This window comes from Protopterus annectens, chromosome 1.part1, assembly GCF_019279795.1.
Source record: "Protopterus annectens isolate FY-2018-M chromosome 1.part1, PAN1.0, whole genome shotgun sequence".
Lineage (NCBI taxonomy): Eukaryota > Metazoa > Chordata > Ceratodontiformes > Protopteridae > Protopterus > Protopterus annectens.
The window spans coordinates 714,123,191-714,136,586 of record NC_056726.1 but is presented as its reverse complement, the minus strand read 5'-3'; the positions used below and the strand labels follow the sequence as shown (position 1 = coordinate 714,136,586).

At 37.2% G+C, this 13,396-nt stretch overlaps 1 protein-coding gene across 2 annotated transcripts in view; it reads right to left on the bottom strand.

Annotated features, from left to right (window-relative positions):
* The window catches only part of FGF10 (fibroblast growth factor 10), a 699,027-nt gene that overhangs the window by 406,898 nt on the left and 278,733 nt on the right, over positions 1–13,396 (bottom strand). For both annotated transcript variants that reach the window (XM_044077714.1, XM_044077723.1), the window contains exon 2: positions 2,525–2,655. The gene's annotated coding sequence lies outside the window, so the exon portion shown is untranslated. The remainder of the gene's footprint in view (positions 1–2,524; positions 2,656–13,396) is intronic.

Here is a 13,396-nt window from a genome sequence, read left to right as displayed (position 1 = left end):
ATTATAGCAATAACCCATGGCTGACTGTGGGTAATGCTGGATTTACCCTTGGTTGGCGTGGTTTAGTCATGAGGGCTATTATACAGTGACATTATTTAAGAAATAACGACTTACTTTCCGTAAATAATGCCTTTGTATAATGGCTGTGTGGTGTTCTTCTGCATTGTTTCCAGATTCTGTCCTTTGATGACCTATTGTGCATGTATATGGGACTTACATTTCCAGGTTCACACAGTACATGACTGACTTAGAAAGCAATCAACAGAGGAAGAATGATCTCCATTGCTGTTTAAAAAAAAACAAACTGTAATCTCCTGATGGTGAATAGGACTTTGACCATGTTGAAGAATTTTTTCTTCACAGTGACCATCATCTAGTATTACGCTTAGCAGGTTTTGCTTGCCTTGTTGGGAATGAATATATTGGAGGCACCATCTCCCAACAGCCTATGTTTTCACAATAGTCTCTAGTTGCAGTGTACCACATTTTTGTGTCATTAACTTAATGTACATTTCCCTATTGTTTTGTTTCATTGTAGTGTGGAACAGTAGTTAGCCTCTTCAGTTCATCTTTTATTTTCTTCTCATTACCTTCTTCTGATATTGTACTTCATATTTGTAATATTTTACTTCCTACAGGTTCTAATACTTGGATTTGATCATAGTCTAATGCTAATTGCCAGTGGTGTGCAGTAGTTTTTCAGAAACAGAACTTAAGTGTTTTCTTACCAATTTAGTACTTTGTTCAGTACTTAATTTTGAAAATTCTTATAAAAAAAAAAAAAAATTACCGGTCAATGATACTTTACCTGTACTTTTGCTGTTGGTATGTGCTCAAGTTACTACTGGCATGCTGCTTGGGCTGACCAATCAGCATGCTCGTTTTTGAATGTTAATGGCCAGTCATATTATAATAACTTTTGAATCTATGAGATATAATCATCTGAAGTGGATCTGGGATCTACAGAATATTTTTGGACTAAATCAGTGATTTCTACAATCCTAGCATCCTTATTTCATTACTGGAAAGGACCAATTCAGAACATTTGGGCTGTTTTTCATTGACATGGATGTGCCAAAAGATGCATATAAAGAAATGGTTGGAATATTGGTGCATGCTTTTGTATAAATTAAGTAATGCTTCAATCAGTAAAGCATGGCTGGTAAGGGTGACTTTTTGTAATATTTCAATGTTTGAAGTGTTAAAAATGCAATATTTGTTTCTTTTGCCAAAGATGTTGTATTTTAAGTTATGAAATGAAAAAAAAATCATTCACTGTAATCATCGATGTATCCACATTTTATAAATGAGAAGGATTTGTATAATACTGAAAAATGGGCCATATTTCAAAATATTTGCTCTCAGTATAAGTGGCTTACTCTGGTGTAAGCCCGTCCAATTTCTAAAAGACTTGCTTTCAATCTGAGTGACTTACTTAGGTGTAAGGCCTATCTATAAAGCAAACTTATACCACAGTAAGTCATTTACACTGATAATCAAGTCTTTTTGAATCAGGGCCATTATTATAATGCTCAGAATTCAATCTGAGATGTGCATCATTTTGGTATATAATTGCATATAGTTTCCAAAGGTAAACTGTGTTGTCCTATTCCTATTTCATATTGCTGAATAAATCTTCCTGAATTCTTTATCATTATTTTATATGCCAGTATTTTAATTGACCTGCCTTCATAGCTTATTCTCCATTCAGATGTACATTTCAATCTGTTTCAAGATTGTAGCAGTGGTGGGTGTCAGTCTTAACTTAATTTAATTTTGGCATTAACATGTGACCTCAAATGTGTAACTTTCTCTTCCTTTTTTAAACATGAGAACATCAGTATCTGAGTGAATCTGCCTTTTTTGCTAATTGCAGCATTCTTATAGTTGGTTTATTTAAGTATCCAAGGATGTGGTTGTTCAATCCCCTTCATTGGAGGGTAAAGAGTGGAACATTCTAACAGCAAAACAGTAAGTGTCAACATCTGTTGATTCACTGTCTGCTCAATAGTTAATAATTGCACATGAGTGTTGATAACTAATATATTGAATTTTAAACACAGAACCAGATATGTTTCTGTACTTTCTGTGATACCCTTAACACTAACACATCACTAGAGGTCAATGGAAAGCATCAGATTTACAAAGTCATCAGAAACACATATCAATTTTTACACATACTGTCTGATTCTGAGGGATATCCAAGCATTTTCAAGACTTTCTTTAGCCAGCTGGAAATAAATAATGTGCATCCCTGTCTAGACACAAGTGGATGGTTAAGCACTGTATTTAACACCTATAACTTAATAACTCCTGATGAAGGACTCATGCCAGCTCAGAAGCTTGAGTAATTGCAAAACCTATGTTGGTCCAATAAAAAGTATTACATCACATGTGTGTTCCAGAGTCTTTATATTTACTTTTACAGCATATAATTTCACTAAATAATAAGCATGTAGCGACACACAATGCCTAATACATAAACCAGACTAATCTTTAGCCAAATATGATTAGTTAAAATTACCCTGAGGTTGTAAGTAGTTCTTCACAGGATGGTAAGGGAAGAAGCAGTTTGAAGTTCATTGATTTCTCAGTGCATCGTTAGCTGCTGCTTACTTTATGATGGTATTGGATGCAATTATGAGAAGTACTTTTCTGAAAAATAAAATGGAACGGCTTTAACTTTGGTACAATTTCAGTGTTAACATCATTACAAACACACATTGTAGTTGCACACTTCAGGTTAGCAGTTTGTGAGGGTGTGGCAGACTCTGTTCTTGACAACATCAATAACGCTGTTAAGCAATTGTTTAAATGGAGCTTTTCTCCCCGGGCCTCCGCTGAAAATGAACCTGTGTCCAGACGGACTTTCCTGGTCATCAAATGTAAAATAAAATAAATAAATAAATACTTCTCTTTATTGTACTCCAAATTTTAATTAACTAATGAAATCAGATACTGACATTGGCATGGGATGTGCTGCAAATCAACTTCATCCAATAATACTGGGTTTGATTCCTTAAGTCTCTGTTTATTTATTATAAGCTTGTGTTTTTAGTTTTACCAGAGCTGCTGGGTCACCCTTTCAATGGAAAGGATATAACTTGGATGCCATAAAGTCCTTACCAGACTAATAATAAATAATGTTCTGAGTAGTGATGGAGATAATAAGAGTTTGCACAAACTGGGTGGTTGAGCAACAGTTTTAATACATTTTTCATGTAATTTACTGATTTACATATGAAGAGAATGTCACGCAAAGCTTCTGTCACCCAGACAATCTTCACTTCTATTTCAGTATCTGCTGTGACCAGCTCATTCTTCCTGTGGCTCATGTCATGTAAACACTTAGAAATTGGCGGTGCAAAACTTTGTTATTATTCTGATTCATATGAGGGGATAGTATGGCAAATGCTTTTATTCACACAACAAAGAGTCCAGATTTTGTGCAGAGATAGTGGGAGGAGTCAAACATTGCCTCTTCACTGTCTAATAGATAGGAGTCTGTGTGGGCCTGATAATACCTAAGGCCACCCAGTCTATCCATTGTGTCTTACATCTCCAATATCCAGTGCAAGATGATTCCTTAATGGGATCTGCTTTTCCTTGTGGCTAAAGATCTCAGTGAATTTTCTGAGCACTTCCCATGTGGCTAATGATCAAAGTGGATATTTTAAGCACCTAAAGAGCTTTAAAACTGACTTTTACATTGAATCACCCACATGGCAATTTCAGAAGGGTTGTTTTACATTATTAAAGGCAAGGACAGGAGTTTCTTAGGTGCTTCAAGTCTTGTCTGAAGTGGAGGAAATTTTTCATTGGTTTTGAATTTTTTTGGGGGGGTGGAGTAAAAAGATTAAAAACGTCTTAGCATCCTGGTTATCCAAGTATTTAAAGAGAGCTAGAGTTGCAAAAATGTACCTTTTCATTCCTGCTTTCCTCCTATTCTAAATAAAAGTGGTTATTATTTTAGTATCTTTCCCTAGCCAGGCTACGTAATGCACTGTAGCATGGTGATTATGTCTAAAGCTCTAATCCTGTCCACAAGGGACACATGCAGTGTCCTCCAGCTCTGGCCAAACAAAAACAAGCTCTCTCATGAAGATGAATGACTTAGAGATGGCAGCTGCTAACCTTAAGGATTATGCTATATACCGAGGCACTGGGGAAAGGATATTGAGTGTAAAAAAATGAATGTGCCATAGTTTTACAGCAGTGTGGCTAATTATTTAATGTGAATAAAAGCTACGCATTGAAAATATTCATATTTACCCACAGAGGAAGAAACCTGTGCAGCATATCCAAGATAAACAGAGTTTCAGAAACTATGCTAGAAATAATAGCAAAGAGTTATCCACAAACATACAAATTTGACCTATTTCTCCAAGGAATCACCTTTCTCTAGTCAGTTGACAACTTACGATTTACTAAAATAAAGCTTCTACTGTTAGCAAACATAGGAAAGTGGATAAGTGGGGAGTCTCAACCCTGTGAACTTTTTAATCAGAAATTATTAATATATCAGAGTTTATGAATCAACTGGTAGTCAGACCATTGTGCAGGGACCGAAAAGGTCTGATGGTCGTATCTGAAACATTAAAATTAACCATTATCTTCAACAGATGGCTCAAATAAATTAATTAATCACTATTTTCAAATTCCATGAGGGAGCCATTATTTTCTGGACTCCATGGAACAAGGTTAATAGTGGCCTCAAATGATCTCACTGTAGAATCTCTTGACAACACCTGTCTGAAAGCACTGTATCAATTGTGGCAAGGTAAACTGCAAGTATCTGGCCCATACCTTTCTATATAATTTTAATTCAAAATACACCAACAGACTGGGACAGTATTTGCTCATGTTGGTATGATCCTTGCCAGTACATCACTTGCAATACTGGCAATCTTGTGATTTGTGATAAGCACCCACCTCACAAGAGACCACCATAACTCCAGCACAAATGTTGAGGAAAATATCCATGCAGAGAGAGCAAGAACATCCTGCTCTCCCCTACATACCGATCTGAAGCACTGCAGTTAACAGCACCTGAGGAAGCCATAATCTTGGCACAGCACCATTCATGGAGCAAATCGAAGCCCTATGTGCAAGGATGCATGTATAGATATCACATTACACATATCAGACATCAGCAGAGGGCCTCAACCAAACCTTTGTACTGCAAGGCCACAAAGAGGTAGGTCTGCACAGCTGCACAGGTTGTGTGCTTGAAAATACTGGTCACATGCTTCTGTAGAGCCTCACAGATCACGACTAGTACAGGCTGGATTAGAAAGCGCATTTTTCCAGTTGCAGTTCAGACACTCATTAGGATAACTTCAGTTCTACAAGGCATTTATTAGTGTGATATTAAACCTTGTGCAAGAACTCTTATAGACAAAAATCAATGGAATGTGGGACTGTATGTAGGAAATGGATATGCCTATACTGATGGCAAAAGCTTCACCCCGTTCTGTACCCCTGTAGTATATGTGATGGGTAATACATAATGGCATCAAACTGCCATGTCCAGCTATGTTGGTGGTGGTGGTGCAGACCTTGAACACTGGGGAGCATTGGGATGGATAGCAAACAAGAGATGTGAAGACACCTGCACATAGTGGTTAACATGGCAACAAATTGTAAGGGGAATAGTTTGAGGGTGTGTATACCATTACATGGGACCAATATACCATTGCAGGAAGGGGTGTAGGGAGCCCATTCCAATAGCAGTAAAGTATACTTGTGGGTTGTTGTGTACATAAGTGAAAGTGACTGTCAACATTTGCATAATGGGTGTGGTTGTGACCACAAGTGGATGACTTTTACAGGCTGCCCGCTTATGGCTGGGTTCAAGCTTATGAATGAGAAAGCCATTTAGACTCCTGACAGGACATGCACTTGATCCTGTACTTCTCCATCTTCACTGCTACAGACTTCAGCATGTTAGTTGAACCCCACTACCAGATGGTAGAATACCTGATTCCACACAACTTGCTCACTGAGTGAGTGGCTGCCACATTCACCTATCATGACCTTACTCCATGTCATATTGTTGCTGTCAACTGTCATTGTGTTCCTAATCATCTGTGCAAGTCATGCTGACTGTTCCATGCCCACCCCCTAACCTATATGGCTATGATTATGTCAAACATCCAGCCTGACGGTGAATATGGATGCATCACTTTATTCTGTGCTGGCATTGCCTTGGCCTATAGTTGTGGACCAGAAGCTGTCTTATCAAAAGAGCTGTCATGCATTGTGCCCAGCTCCACCTCATATGTGATGCCACAGCTGCTTCTTCATTATTAGACCATACAGCCTCCTCTTTTGCTGCTGGTCTTACTGATATGTTGGGCCCTGCTGGAATGCTTCTCCTGCTGCTGTAACTTTTTTCAAACTGTTATATTATGCAGCACGGCACATACCATAAAGATTTTCCTTATAATGTCTGTACTCCACCTGATGTGTCCAGCAATGGAAGTGTTGCTACAGTTGTCCAATCATACTCTCAGTGATATTACTTGTTTCTGACTGAGTACTGTTGTATACATAATGTATCATGATCTCAGATTACATATGGGGGGGGGGGGGTCATCAACCACAGCTCCAATGCATATCAGTCATTACCTGCAACAAACAGCAGTCACACCATTATGTATGACCTGCTCCCTGCTTGCATGGTAATTGTCTATATTGCTCTGAATATCTCACCTGTTTTGCACCTACTGAATAGATGGCTAGGTGGAGAATCCCCCACATGAACTGGTGAAAATAGATCAGATGTTTGCCACGTGTGAATCTTAGGATGCACCATATGCAATGCCTTGGGCATTACAGACCACCTAACATTTGAGATACTGTAAGGCCTTTCCTATTGATGTATGTCAATCCCTGTTGACTAGGTTGGGCCTTGATGGTAATGTGTACACAGTCTAAGACTCCCAGAACTTTAGGGAAATGGGCTGTGCTTCCTTCATATTAGGGATTCTCTCATCACCAGTCCTAGAGAACCCTATATGCATCTCTACATGCATGATATTGAGGGACTGGTGTAGGATGTGTAATGTTAACACCTGCAATCTACCTGTGACACCTGTTTATTGCAGGAAGTGATAAGTTATTTATCACTGCACATACCTTTATTCTCATTGTGCTGGATGTGCTTGCATACGTCCCACTGTTTGTGGGCAAATCACACGTGGCAAACATCTGATCTATTTTCACCAGTTAGAGCTAAATAACCACATACTCTATCAACAGCTACTTATCATTCATAAGTCTCTTTTCTACCCTGATGCTACCCCTAGCCTTAAAAAACTAATTTCACCATATAAAAACCTATCCACACTACGCTCTGCTAATAAACTCCTTGTGGCCTTAAATAAATCATGTAATAAAGCTGGGGATTCATTATTCTCTAACTCTGTCAGGAAATTCTGGAATCAACTCCCTCAGGAAATAACTAACCCAGACTCTACATCCCTCTTCAAAAGACATATCAAAGAATATCTAAAATCCCAGTGGTTATGCCCTTGTGCTAACCCTGACTGAAATGATTTCATTATTTCCCAAGTTCCCCCCTCTCCCCTTACTGGTCCTCTAAATAATAGGTTTAATTATTGACTGTTTTATCTTTGATATTGACTCTACCTTAGCATTTTTTTTATTCTCACATATGTTTTCCCACCTTGTGTTCTGCTTATCTATCTTTTATTTAATCTAACTTCAGAATATTCTATACCATGTATTTTACTTTTATCTGACTTTTTCTCTATTTACATACATTTTGTCAGTTTTAGTTTTTCTTAAATTGCTAAATAAGTCTACACTGGTACTTTTGTATTATGCTTATTTTGTTCTTTTGTAATAATTGTTTTACTTCGTGTATTTGGAGCTTTTCTCCCCGGGCCTCTACTGAAAACGGATATATGTCCAGTAAGACTAGCCCGGTCAACAAATGTAAAATAAATAAAAAATAAATAAATAAAACTACCTTTCCTGTAAGTCACCCTATCCATCCAATATTGGTCTATTAGGTACTTGTCTTTAAGGTTCTGCTGCTATTTTTTGCAATGAAGTGACACTGGCTCCAGTGGTAGCCATTAACATATTTTGTTCGGCTATAGCCACTAACTCTGCTGATGTGTTCACAGGGTACAACAAAAGTCTTTAGTGCTCAGAATAGTGTGCTATATTACAGTGCACTTGCTTTATACATTATTGCATGACTCACCCATGTTTGTAGTTATTATTTACATATCTGTGTGAATCATTTGCATGGGATCCCACATTCTTATATCACTAGTGCATTATTTGCATGTGTTACATGGCACACAATTTTTCACATTCCATGGCATTGCTGTCTGTGTCAATAAATAGCAAAGACCCTGCTCCGTGCTGCATCCTACACTAATCTGAGATAAATATTTCATTAAGCATCTATTAATACTAGATAAAATATCTATAAAATGCACTGCTTAAATCATGTATATCAGAAATAAGGAATCTTACACTTTTGCCATGCCCAGAGTAAGTAACTTTTGGTGTTCCCCCTCCATTTTTGTCTTATACCTTCTGTAAATATGGCTCTTATATATGCCTGTTCATATCATTATATTTCAGAATTATAACTGTACTGCACTGCTATAAATAAATGTATGCCAAATAGAGAAACTCTGATTAATACATCCTGTAAGGAGTATCCTCATGCCACCTTTCTGATTTGCAGAAAAGCAAAGTCTGGTGTAAAAAAGATATAACATACCCATTTAAGTCAGATGTGTATTTCTCTTTAAAACACTGGTTCATTATGAATCAGTTTTAATTTTTAAAGCAGCAGTGCTTTTTCAGAACTTTTAAATACAAGATGAATGTTTCGGGAAGTTTTTTTTCATTGACTCTTAATTGTCATCATCCTGTGATATCCTACATCTTTGCTCCACGTCCATCTCCTGGTCTACCTGCCACTACATGGTACCGCTGTGGACTTTCTATGCAATGCTGAGGCCTGCCCAGATCTTAAGAGTGACCTGGGGGGGAGGGGGGACTGGCCGTCATACCATTAACCAGCAGGACTTTTTTTAATGACCTACCTCATTTTTCCCCTTTCCCACAGCCCCTTCGAATAGTCAAGAGGTCGGGCATGCAATAAAGAAATACTGATGTATCACCCTGCTTCCACAGCAGCTCTGTCAAAGTCCTCACCCTAATCCCTCTTTAGATGATGCCACATCTCACATGTCCGTGACCTCCACCAGGGATCGTTCTGCGGGAATGCCCTTTGAACCAATCCCCCACCTGGTTGGGAATGTCCCAACCCTCCCTGATGCACTTTCAGTCACCTGAGCCACTAATCCAACCCGGGTTTGCTGGGCTGTAGGCAAGGATTTATCCCTCTGTCCCACCAGAGCAGCAATGTTTATGGACATTAGGAGTGGTGGTGCCCCCCCCCCCCTTTGAAAATCAAACAAAGACTGTAATTGATTGAACTGAGCAGAGTATGCTTTTGGCAATGAATAGTAACATATTCAACTTTTCAGGTGTGCATTGGTGGGCACAAAACCCAAATCCTACATCTAACTACTTCTGCTGCAAATCTTTTCCTAACTGTCTGCTGCCACAACAAACAAATTACACATCTGCATGCCATACATTTTTAGAATCTACTTCTTCTACTTGTGGTCTGAGAGGGACAATATAATTAGCAATGGTGTGTTAGGGGTTCTCTTAGTAGTAAGTTGTAAGTGGAGGAATTTCAGGTCATGATCTTGTCTAACAAGTCTGAAGGCACATTTTTTAAGAATATGGATACACCATCTCCTTTAGTGGCTTTGTCTATTGTGGTGGGCCTGAGCATAGGATAGACCCTGCAGTGATGGAATGCTTTATTTGATCTTAAACCAGGTCTCTGATATAGATAGATATGTGTGTGTACTCCATGGCAAGTGAATCATAAGCCAGGAAACAACTCTTTAGTGTATCATAGACTTATTCTTCACTTTAGGCAGATAAAACTGACTTCTTCTGAATAAGTTCATATAAAACACACATTCATTTTATAAAGCATGTAACCTAATAAGAAAGCTAAAAAAATCATCACGTGTTTAATAACCTTGCTTTGTATTAAAGACACATGCAAGTATTTCCTAAAAACCTCCTGCATTAAAAACACTTAAGTCATTTAGTTTTTGTAACTTTCTGCCTTTTATCTCTAAGAAAGCATTTGCTGGTAATTACATCATTTAATCCTGGGGGTTTATCTGCCACAAGGTTTCTTGTTGCTCAGTTTTATTCTTGTAGTTACCCCCACACATATATCCCTAGGTACTAATTCAAGGACTGAAAAAAATATATTTTTTTATCATTTTCATTCTAGTGTATGTTTCAGAGAGCATTAAGCCCACCTCCTTTTAAATGGCATAAATATTTTCCCTTATTCTCTCTTTCAGACATATATTAGTCATCCCTACATAATAGATGCTGCAACCTGAGCAAGTACTAATACATACAATTCCCCTAGAGTTACAATCAAGTACCCCAGGTACTAGAATCGTATAATTTAGATGGTCTAAGTTAATAAAGGGTCCTTCTAAAATACACTGACACATATTGCACCCCTTGCATTTATACATTCCTTTATTTTTGGATGAGATATAAATAAGGGGAATCTGGTTATGTCCTTTTGTAATAAAGTTTTAATATTAAAACTATTTTTATATACAAAATTTGGATTTCTTCCTACAACCTTAAATTATTCTACATTCCTTTCTAAGATATTCAAGTGTTTTCAATAATAGTTTTAATAGCTTGACTATCTACTTGTACATTTAAATTACAAACAGTATTCCTATGCACCACAGAAATTGTATGAACATCTTTAAGGGATTTAAAGAGTTGCCTTAAAAAAGGGGGAAACAGTATTCTTCTTAGATTTAATTTCTTCCACAGTGTTAAACAATTTCTCCTTGTTGTACCCTCTTTTTCAAATAAAGAGGTAATAAAGCCTACTTCTTGTGCAAAAAGCTTATCATAAGTAGTCATCCTTGAGACCCTTATATATTGGCCTCTGGGTATGTACTTGTTTATGAATAATGGATGACAACTTTTATAGTGTAGATAATTGTTTGAAAAAATGTTCTTCCTATGGATACTACTAAAAAATCTTTATGTTCGTTATTCCAGGTTAAGGTAACATAAAGAAAATTCACTTGTGTCAATACTTCCCCCATTGTAAACCTTAAAAATTCAAATTTTCTTTCAATTTCTCAACAATTTCTTTACAATAATCCTTCAACCCCTCTATATCTAACCAGAGATCATCTACAAATCTGTTATAATAAATAATGTTATACTCTTCCTTCATTGGAGCTAAAACTATATGCTCCCATCAACCTAAGACAATATTAGCAAAAGCTGGAGCAGTGGAGGAGCCCATTGTCACCCCTTTTATTTCCTCATAATCCTTGTATCTTATATATAATAAGCTGGGGCAGTGGAGGAGCCCATTGTTACCCCTTTTATTTGCTTATAATCCTTATATCCCATATATAATCCTTATATATCCTTGGCCCTCTGCTATTCTCACTTTTCACTAACAACCTACATACTGCCACCATGCAAGCATCTCTTATACAGTACACAGATGACTCTACTCTCATCTGCTCTGCCCCCACTCTAACAGAACTACAACAAATCACACAGGAATCATTCTCTTCTGTAGAAAGCTGGCTATCCAATGCTCAGCTCCTACTCAACCCAAGTAAGACAAAACTTCTCCTGTTCCAACCTTCCAAAGCCACCCAAAGCACCCCCCCCCCACTTCAACATTCTCGCCAAAGATAATACCATCATCTCTCCATCAGATCACACAAAATTACTCGGTGTGGAAATAGACAACAAACTTAGATTTGACACCCACATATCTCTCTCAATAAAAAGTTCACAAGAAACTTGGTGCATTATATCGAAGCCACCAATTCCTAACCAAGGCGACTAGAATCTCCATAGCCAATTCCCAGCTAATCTCCACCCTACTCACCAACCTTAGACAGACAGACCTACACAAGCTGGATGCTTGTTACAACAAAATTGCTAAATTTGCCACTGGAACCTCCTACCACAGCCATCATTGTATCTCCCTTAAATAACTAAACTGGCCAGAATTCCCACAACCCCTTCACTTTAATCAACTAACCCTCGCTCATAAACTTATTAACCACCCCCTTAACATCCCTTCTCTTCAAACCCTTCTCCAACCCTATCACTGCACTATGCCCCTAAGATCAAGCAACAAATATCAACTCACTGTTATCAAACCCAAACACTCAGCAGGAGAAGTGATATTTTCATGTACCATATCTAAACTTTGGAACAATCTTCCACCGTCTATAACTACTGTACCATCCAGCAGCCTTTTCAAGACTGCGCTCAAATTCCACTTAAATTCGCACTGGCTTTGTCCTTGTTCTAATCCAGACTAACACCCCCACCCTTACCACCCCCCCCACCTAGACTCTTAACCCAACTATATTACCACCACTACTAACCACAGTCAGAATTAGCTAGTTGTCTTTACATACTTTAAAATCTTGTCTGACAACTTTGTTACTAATATTATAAACGACAAGAAACTATCTTAACTTGCAACATTTACTGTATAAACTGTTGATAATTAATATCTTTTTATTGTATTAAAGCCAGCAACCTATAATGTTGTTTACTATTGCTGCAACTTTGTATCTCTATTTATCATGGATATGATGTGGAGCTTTTCTCCCCAGGCATCTGCTGAAAAAGGACCTGCTTCCAGTTTAAATTTCCCGGTAAACAAATGTAAATAAATAAATAAAATAAAATTTTCTTTGAAAACAAAGTAATTATTATCCAAAAGTAATTCTAGCAAATTACAGAAAAAAATAATATCGTGGTTGGTAAAATTGGTGAACTTATTCAAATATTGTGTCATATATTCCACTCTTCCTCATGAGGTATAGAGGCAAATAAGTAACATATGAATAGAGTCATAATGCAATTCCTTTCTCGGTCAAAATTACAATTGGCTTTAAAATTTCTAAACTTATCTAAAAAATGGCAAGAATCTTTTATAAATGAACTGAAGGTCTGTATAATAGGGTTTAATATGTCATCCAAGTAAAGAAAAATTCCCTCTGTAGCATAATTAGGTGAAAATACAATAGGGCTGAAGGGTCGGTTCTTTGGGTTTTTGTAAATTTTTGGAATTCCAAACAATAATCCTATGGGAGGATTTTCTATAAGAAGAAAATTATACAAATCCATATCTAACATTCTTTTCATTAAACTGACATAAAGAAATTGTTCTATTTTCTTAAAACATTTATGTATTTCAACAATAGACACTAAAGAATATTCATTT